The following is an 8,416-nucleotide window of genomic DNA, read 5'->3' as shown; positions in this document are numbered from 1 at the left end:
CTTTTAACACTTTACAATATACACATTTAGTACGTATAGTACAGCAAGACGGATCCAGATTACAGGGATATATCTTTTATGTAACACTGTACATTCAGCTCTGTAAGAAAAATAAAATTGCCATAAATCATGTGTTCTTTTTGTGAACATGGTGATGCTCCATGCACAGTGACTGCATTTTATAATTTTATTTTAAAAGGAGTAGGGGGTTGAGGCATATGGGGAAATTCTTGCACCTCTCCATTTCAAGACTGCACATTTTGACTTTCCCCTTCCAAGCCTTTAAGGCTATGTCTGTACTAGGTGCAAGGGGTGCAGCAGGAATCCACTTAAACCCTACAGAATAGTTACAAGCTAATTACTTCTTATAAGAAAATTCTGCTTTTGAGGCCTGATCTGAAGCTCATGGACTAAACTGGACTTTGGATCCGGGCCTTCATTTGTTTCTCCTTTTATCAACCTGCAGAACCCATCCCTTCTTACCACCCTAACAGCAAACTAAATCTGTAGACAAACAAGTCACCTCCAAATGACCCATTTTACCACTTTGGTAACATTAATGAGAAACTGACATTTTGCTTGAAAGTTCTGCTCCTACCTTGTGTATATTTATATATGAATTTACCTCCCTTGCAGCCATTTCCATAGTCTTCTGCTATTGGAGACCAGGTTTAGACAGTAGGGGTAAAATTCTGAAGAATGAGAGTTTTACTATTGACTTCAGTAGCACCAGGATTTCACCGTAGCTTGTTTGTTTGGATTTTTTTGGTGTTGTCCCACTATATAGAACAGACCAGCCTATCATGAAGCATGTCAATTAACACAGGAACAAATTCATAATATTAAGTAAGGCTCTTTGGGTACGTCTACACTGCAACCAAAAACCCATAGCAGGCCTGTGCCATTTGACTCGAGGTTGGGCTTGGGGCTGTTGAATTGTGATGCAGAAGTTCGGGTTTGGACTGTAGCCTGAGCTCCGGGACCCATCCCCTTCCAGGTCCTAAACCTGGGCTCCAGCCCGAGCATGAACATCTACATGGCAATTAAACAGCCCCTTAGCCTAAATCAGTTGGCACAGGCCAGCCGTGGGTTTTTAATTGCAGTGTAGACATACCCTTTAAGTCTGCCACAAATAATGAAACTGGCCCCTCATTTGGTTTGCTTTTGTGACATAGTTTCTCAGTGTTGATCTGTGGCTTCATAGCATGCAAGGCATGTCTAAAGTGCTTTTTAGGATTCCACATATGTTTTGTCTATTTGGTTGTATCAGACTAATTGGGTCCATTCAACCTGGGGCCTCTCTACTGAGACGGTCATTAAGGACAAGAGCTGGTGAACATCTACCCACTTGGACCTGGCTTGAGACCCTCCCACCACCACACATTCCACATAGGGTACTAAAGAACCATCAAATGGTCAATACTAGTGTTAGCTGGATTTGAACCAGGGGTCTAGATTCAAAAGGCTCTCTGTGCTGACACAGACCAGATCTTGCTCTCAATTATACCTATGTAAGTCTGGAGTAACTTCAGTAAAGTTAATGGAGTTATTCTTGATTTATGTAGGTGTGATTAAAATGAAAGACTACCCTTAAAATGTTTTGAAGGATAGGTTTCCCTAATAAAAATCTAGGCTAAGGTGTTATTCATTTCTCTCAAATTTAATTCTTGTGAGAATTATAAGTACACTGTAAACTGAGAGGGGACTAGGGTGATGAACACAGCAGAGAACAACAGTTTTCTAGTGTCATGGCACTAGTTTGTAGTTAGTTCAGGCTATCTTATGGGTAGGGCCCTACCAAATTCACAGTCCATTTTGGTCAATTTCACTGTTATAGGATTTTAAAAATAATAAATTTCATGATTTCAGATATTTAAATCTGAAATTACACAGTATTGTAATTGTAGGGCCTGACTCAAATGGGAGGGCTGTGTGTGTGTGTGTGTGTGGGGCGGGGATTGCAAGGTTATTGAAGGAAGGGGAAGTTGCGGGACTGCTACCCTTACTTCTGCGCTGCTGCTGGCGGGGCGCTGCCTTCAAAGCTGGGCACCTGGCCAACAGCTGCTGCCCTTTGGCCACCCAGCTCTGAAGGCAGTGCAGAAGTAAGGATAGCAATACCATGACCCACCTAAAATAACCCTGCAATCACCCAGCAACTCCCTTTCGGGTCAGGACCCCCAAAATGAGAAACGCTGGTGTCCCCTGTGAAATCTGTATAGTATAGCGTAAAAGCACACAAAAGGTCAGATTTCATGGCCTGTGATGCATTTTTAATGGCTGTGAATTTGGTAGGGCCCTATTTATGGTGCCGCATAGTTAAGGCATGGATTTTTTATGTTCCTTACATGACAGTTACAGACAATTAACCTGAAGTACAATCTTATCTTCTCTCTTCAGCTCTCCCTCGATGTGAGGATGATGTCTGCCCAGGGGGTTGATTGGTGGGTTTTTAAGTGGCTGAAGAGCCCAATCCATGCCCTGCAGTTTTTCCCACAGAAGTGACAGGTGTAATCTTGGAGGAGACATAGTTGTTGGCTGGACTGTTGTGCCTTTTCTTTCCACCTTTGTTGCTTCTCTGTCTCATGAGCAAGTCTGTTCTCCTCAGAGTGATCTGTGGCTTGGCGTATGGTGTGGCACCACTGTGTTCTGTTCTGCGCCAAGTCCTCCCAGTTTGTTGAGTTGATGCTTCCCTTTTTAAGGTGTACTTTCAATGTATCTTTGAAGTGCTTCCACTGCCCTCCGCGAGCCCTTAAGTCTTCCCTGACTTAACTTAGAGAAGAGTGCTTGCTTTGGGAGCAGAGTATCAGGCATATGTACACAGTGGCCAGCCCAGCGGAGTTGGTATTTCATGACCTGCGCTTCTATATTGCTGATGTTGGCTGAAGTCAGTGTTTTCCCCAGGAATTGAAATGGGCGGGGGGGGGGAGATGTTCGTGGGCGGTGAGACTGTGAGGGTGAATGTGGGGTGTATGGCACCATAGTAAAAACTGAAAAATGTTTCATGACCATTAGATTTAACTCTTGTTTTAAAATAATCACACACATTAAAGTTGGCTACTCAAGCCTTCTATGAAGCACTACATCTACATCCTTCTTGGTTTCTTGTTATAATTTTGCACAACTCTGTTAATGAACTTCTTGAATGCAATGCGTTCATCTTTGGTGGCTTCTCATGTGTCCGATACTTCCATTCCTTCAATTGATATGCTCATTAGTTCATTCACATGATCAGGCAGAAGGCAACTTCTTTCAGAGCACAAAATTCTATTCAATGGTGAAAAAGAACGCTCAACTGTAGCTGTCGTGACTGGGAGTAGCAAGAGAGAATTCCTACTCCTTTCATCCCAGAAAACATAGCACAAAGATTGAGTCGAGCCACTAGCGATAATAAAAAAGAAGTTGAAGTCAAATCTTCATTCGTCGTATGATATTCCACTCTGTGTTCAAATTCTCTATTCTGTCCTGAGCACATGGCAGCCCCATTACTGGTAGTGCCTCACTCCACTCAGCTGTTTGTGTTTTATAGGACAGGGATCTGTAAAGGCTACGTAGAATCTAGAAGTAGCTGTTGTAGATTTATAAGAATTAAGTCGGTGTACTTTTTCAGTTGTCTTAACAAACACTTCTTGTCCTCTTCACTTAAGGATTCAATATAAATGCCTTCATTAGTCAACTTCTGGACTGAAGTCTTTGCTTCTTCCAGTATTTTTTCTATGGATAGCTCTCTGATTGTCCAGCAATAGAAGCTGCATTTGGATCAAAGATCTACTAATGTCGTAGAAGATGCCTGGATGGCATTGTTTAATGACCCTTGTGGTTTCAACAGTAGACTTATAAGACAGAGAATGGCAATAGTCTTTTCTGAATGTAGTAGCAAAAGTAATCCACCAGCCTCACTACTTAGATCCATCCCATCTTGGTAGATACTTTCCAAAGCCAGTAGTAATGGCTGGAGTATTTTACAACAGCCAAGGATTGCTCATGAGAAAGCCAGAGGGTTTTCCCAGCTTGGACTAACTTGAACTTCAGTCCCAGTGTATCGTCTATATTTTCCAAGATATTCAGTCTTTTTGGACTCTTGCTGAAAAAAGAATATAATGAAGACATTAAATTTATAGCTTTTTAAATGTCTTTTGAAGAGTCTGCAGCTCGTACTAGCGCTAGTTGGAGTAAATGGCCTCTGCAGTGTGTATAGGAGAGATTAGGGTTACACTTTTCTCTGAGCAAAGCTTGTACTCCACCACGTCATCCAGAGAAGTTTGCAGCTCCATCAAATGCACAAGCAGCCATCTGTTTGGGGTCCAACTGACAAGCATTTAGCTCTTCTAAGATGTGGGTTGTCACAGATGCAGCCAATGTGTCTTCTATAACTTGAACATCTAGAAATGCATCCACTGGCCTACCACTGACATCAAGATAACGTACACAATGACTTACTACTTGATGTCCATTTGCATCGGTGCATTCATCAGCCGTGTGTGCACATTTTTGACTGTGGTGAGAGAGCGCTTCACTTTTTCAACTGTTGAGTCTTTCACTGTTGCACCACATGCGTCTAGCCAGTCAGTCAAGTTTCCTGCCTAGAGACAGTGAGCGTCTGCTGGTCTTGTTCAGAACCAGTGTTCAATTTCAGGATGAACCAGTGACAATGCACTTAACACTGGCCTCCAGTTTGTAGCGTGTGGTATCTCCTGCTTAAATAGGAAGTAGGATGCCACAGCGATGTCTGTTTGCATGAACTGTGTTGTGTCTCCAGAATTCTTAACAGCCACATTAACACTCACTGGTGTTGTCCTGGGTCAGTGGAGACTCAGAGTTCAGAGGTGCTTTCACATGAGTTCACCTCTCAGGTGGGGGACTAGAAGGCACCTTGCTCGTTCCTCCAGCTGCTCACTGTTCGCTCTGGCCACTGTTGTTTATTGTGCTACCGTTCACTCCACCGCTCTATTGCCAATGGCCCTGCGCTGTCACCTTCTGCTGCCACCTGCCACTGTGACCTCTGCGAGTTGGTCTCTAGTGGTTCCACCCAGCTCTCAGTGATTTCAGCTGAGCTCTCAGTGGGGGACCCTCGCTGCTAGTGCAGATTGGGCCATCTCTTCCACAGAAACACTGTCCCACAGCAGGTCTAAGCACTTAGACCTGATTATCAGTGAATTCAGCTGTAGCGGTCACTTAACAAAACAAAAGACTATCTATGGAGCCTAATCAGCTCTGTCTTTAAACAGTGGAGAAGGGCAGGTCTAATAGTACTTGTGACTCAGGCAGACCATCACGCAAAACACCTGTCCCCACCCTCTCTCTCAATGCCCTCAACCAGCACAGGCTAAGTACAGTTCTACTGCCCTTTACTCATACAATAAGAACAACAACATTTCATTACCCCCCTCCCCCCGGCATTCAAGTGATTTGTAACCCAACCCCAGCCAAAATCTATTACTTGGGCAACACTGCTCTGTTTGCTGGATACCTAGGTAGAGTTGGTGTGACTGTAAATACAATCTGGTCCTGAAGCCTTTCCCTCTCAGCCCCCAGCTCATCATTAGCTGTCAGGGAGAGTTCATTGAGCCTTTGTTTACACATCATAATTTCAAATTATTAGGTTGGCCAACATCACCGAAACGAATGCATTGACATTGTCATAAAAACAACAGCTGTATAAGGAAGCTAGTCTATGTTCATACTTTTCAAATCTATTATACTTTTTTAGATACACGTATTTTATCATAGACTTTATATGCTTTTAAAGTGTGTACTAATGTTTCAATTTCAATTCAAATGTCCAAATAATCACTAAATTGGCAACACTGCATGTAACTAGGTCACAAAACTGGGGTGGGGAGGGGGTGTTGGGGAAATTCAGGGGGGATGTAGGGAAATCCCTGGCTGAAGAACAATACAGAGCAATGAGATGGATCAAGCAAGCATGTGCGTATGGAGATGAGAGTGGAGGCAGGGGCACTCAAAGAACAAGGTGTGCAGCACAATACATAGGGCAATACTGACACCTAGTGCCTAGACCCCAAACATACATTTTGTTGCCTGTTTCCAGTCATCTATCAAAAGAATAATGTGAAACTTGCCATATAACTACTATGATTTCCTCCCACTTTCTGCTAATCGAGGCTGCTGTCAGCTGTAGGTAGCTGCCATTTTGTATTCAGGTCAGATGCAGCCTGCCCCAGAAGAGAGACACACTGTTTTCTGTCATGGTGTCTTTAATATTTCCCATCTGACCATATTTTGCTTTTTCCCTTAATCTTTAATAAATGTAATTTAGAATGAGAGTATGTGGATGTTCTATCATGTTTTTCCAGGCACACATATAAAGAAGCCCAATCACCTCATCCCCACTTTCAAACAAGTCTACTGGTTCCCCAGCCATCTCAGAACTGTACTCCAGCCTCCTTCACATACTGTAGCTCTCTCTATGTCTCATTTCACTCCCAAAACATGCCAGCATTGGCCTCTTCTGTCTCATCATAGCCATCAAATTCTTGTCTACAAGAATGATCTCTTTCTTTGCAGCTCCTACCACTTGAAATGGTCTTCTTGTTTCTCTCCACCTCATCCAATTTCTAGATATTTCCAAATCTCATCTGAAAGAAGATCTTTCCTCCCTTAATTTCTCATTCCTTCTGCTATTATACTTTATTTCAGCTTTGCCTTATGCACTTCAGTATTGTGTGGCATTGTATAGTAATATTGTGTGGGAAAGGACAGAAATAAATGGAGAGGCGTATTCACTGTGAAGCAGGACTTGTGTCAAACAGATGATGTTAAAGATAAAGGTGTTTTGCTGTGTGAGTCATGTAGATATTGCTAGTTTCATCAACTGGAGAAAGTGGAACTGAAAACACTTATTGACTTCCATATTATAGACTGATTCAGTGGGAAATAATAGCTAATGACCTAGTAATTAGAATGCAGCTGTTTGTTCTTATCATTTTATGATAGGACTGCAAGTTTATAGTGGATGTTGTTTATGCTACAATTTGGGTAAGTGCATCACCGTAACTCAGAAGCACTAGAGAAGCAGAGGTGATTGAAAATAAAGTATTTAAATTTAACTTTTATAACCTCTCAAAGAATTCTCCACTGTTTGCTTTCCAATACCAGGCTAAAGTGGTTTAATAGAATATATAGCAAATATACTAGTACTCTTACAATGTTTTAGATTTTCAAATGCAAATATTAAATAATACTTGCAACATCCCTGCAAGGTAGAAAGGTAAGTATCATATGCATTTTACAGATGAGGATGGTAAGGCAGAAGTGAAGTGACTTACCAATATAATTCAGAGTCAATGGTAGACCCAGGATTGGAACTCTTGAGTTCCTAGGTATCAGGCCTGAATTCGGTCCACTAGGAAGCACTATCTCAGTTCTATAGCGGATGGTTATTATTTCCTCTGTGGGGCAGCTCTTTATTATAGGGGTGGGGGAAATAAAAGTAACATGGAGCTATATTTTTGACTCATAATATATTTGAAACAGAAAAGCTTAAGTAAATATCAAATGTGGAGCTGAACCAACTCCAAGTGAGTAGTTGCAATTGGATGTGCGGACAATGAGAACTTCCTAGGTGGCACTTGGTCCAAATCACATGGACCTTTTCAATAAGAAGATCATGCTTTTGCCACTTACTTCAGCCTTGAACATTTATGGTGATCCTAAACACCCGCCAGGTGTCCCTGCAATCTCATGCAGACACAGCTTCTGTATGGTTTCAGAGTAACAGCCGTGTTAGTCTGTATTCGCAAAAAGAAAAGGAGTACTTGTGGCACCTTAGAGACTAACCAATTTATTTGAGCATGAGCTTTCGTGAGCTACAACGAAAGCTCATGCTCAAATAAATTGGTTAGTCTCTAAGGTGCCACAAGTACTCCTTTTCTTTTTGCGAATACAGACTAACACGGCTGTTACTCTGAAACCTGTCATTATGCAAGGCACTGCATTTAGCCGTATGGAAAACGGCATGCATCTGATGAAGTGAGCTGTAGCTCACGAAAGCTCATGCTCAAATAAATTGGTTAGTCTCTAAGGTGCCACAAGTACTCCTTTTCTTTTAGCTTCTGTATGGTGTACCTGTGGCAGGTATTGTAGTTTTCAATCAATTCAGTGCTCTTCGAGAGCCTGAGTCAACTTAAATTAGGGTGCTGTTGCTGTCGCCCTGCAGCACAGCAAACAGGGTAGAGACGCTTATTAAAGATAAGAAGAAAGGGGGCTGGGCCAGAGTGCTATTTTTGTTTATTTACTTATTTTAACTGTCTACACAATTGCCTAGGGTCTAGTGGCAATTCAAGTGTTGTCCCGCAGAAGATTCAAGCTCAGTTACTTGGAGCTGGGCCTGCAATTCAAAAAGAAAATGCCAGATGGAGCCTTCTAAGAGGCAACGTGATCAGAATGATTTACCAAC

Source organism: Lepidochelys olivacea, assembly GCF_965140295.1.
Source record: "Lepidochelys olivacea isolate rLepOli2 genome assembly, chromosome: 2".
Lineage (NCBI taxonomy): Eukaryota > Metazoa > Chordata > Testudines > Cheloniidae > Lepidochelys > Lepidochelys olivacea.
This window is presented reverse-complemented; position numbering follows the sequence as displayed.